The sequence below is a fragment of the Tachyglossus aculeatus genome, chromosome 3, assembly GCF_015852505.1.
Source record: "Tachyglossus aculeatus isolate mTacAcu1 chromosome 3, mTacAcu1.pri, whole genome shotgun sequence".
Lineage (NCBI taxonomy): Eukaryota > Metazoa > Chordata > Mammalia > Monotremata > Tachyglossidae > Tachyglossus > Tachyglossus aculeatus.
In genome coordinates this window covers 43,216,431-43,217,716 of record NC_052068.1, presented here as the reverse complement: position 1 = coordinate 43,217,716, position 1,286 = coordinate 43,216,431, and the positions used below count along the sequence as shown (strand labels likewise).

The window sequence follows — 1,286 nt, the reverse complement described above, 5'->3', positions numbered from 1 at the left end:
GACTTCCTTGAGGTTAGGGCAGGAGAGTAAATTGTTAACTCCCCTGTTTGATTTTAAGCTCCTTTAAGCAGGGACCATGTCTGTAGCTATATTATACTTTCCCAAGAGTACAGCACTCGGCTTAGAGTAAGCACCCAGTAAAGACTGTTGGTAAAATGAGATGGCAGTGAAGGGCAAGTTTTGTGAAAAACGTCTTTGTCCTTGCCCATGAGTAATGGGATGGCTTTGATCAAAGAGACCAGGGTATTGGACACCAAATCAGTTACTCTGTGACTCCTGAACGCTGACTCTGGATTCAACCCTGTCCCTCATATAGCTCAAGTTCTACCCCCAACTCTATCCTTCATAATGACCTCACCCTGATCCTACTCCCACACATCATCACCACGTTATTCAACCAGAAACAGTACAGTCAAGGAAGGTGCCGGTGGAAGTGAGCATGACATTCCCTAAAATGTCTCCTCAGATCCCCAGGATGTTGCTGAGCACCACTGTTGCCTCATTCGTGACTTGCAAAATCATCCCGGGTCCTATTTTTGTGGGTGATTTTGGGAACAGGGTATATCCTAATAGTGGTAATAATTTTTATTAACTGCTTACTGTTTGCAGAGAATTGGGCTAAGACATGGCAAAGACTACAAAGGTGGAAATTAGATATAGTCCCTGTCCCTTAGGGTGCTCACAACCCAAGAGTGTAAGTGGAGAGAAGGGACTGGAAATAGACACATCAGCAGTTATGAAACACTGAAACATGAAACTGCATAAATCATTAATAATAGTAATGATAATGTTAATACTCATTAAACCCTTACTAGGTAATAAACACCCTCTTGGGATCACACCTGGAGCGTTTCCAGTACTCTACCAGTCTCAGCTATGGGAGGGAGAGTCAAGCAGAGGCATACCCATTCCATTCCTAGCTTGGGCAGTGGTTAGCGAGTAGAAGGCAATCTGCTTCAAGTCAAAACTCACCTGTGCTGGGCAGCAGCTGCATGGGAGAGAGTCAAGGGCAGAGACTCAGGTTTACTGCACAGAAAGAGGCAATGTTAAGCCACTTTCATATTTTTACCAAGGAAACTCTATAGATACAGTACCAGCGCGATTGCAGATGGAAATAGGGTGTTCCGGGAGGAATGCGTCCATGGCATTGCTATGGGTCAGAAACAACTCAGCAGCATAAGACAAGACAAGGTGAGGAGCACTCTTCTAAGCACTGGGGTAGAAACAAGTTAATCAGGTTGGACACAGTCCCTGTCCCACGTGGGGCCCATAGTCTAAGTAGGAGT

The 1,286-nt window shown here is 45.1% G+C and overlaps 1 non-coding gene across 1 annotated transcript; it reads left to right on the top strand.

Moving 5' to 3' along the window:
* The first annotated feature begins 824 nt into the window (after window positions 1–824).
* LOC119926321 lies at window positions 825–962 on the top strand. The gene has a single exon (XR_005450207.1). It is a non-coding gene; the product is annotated as a small nucleolar RNA SNORA7 (small nucleolar RNA).
* The last annotated feature ends 324 nt before the right edge of the window (window positions 963–1,286 follow it).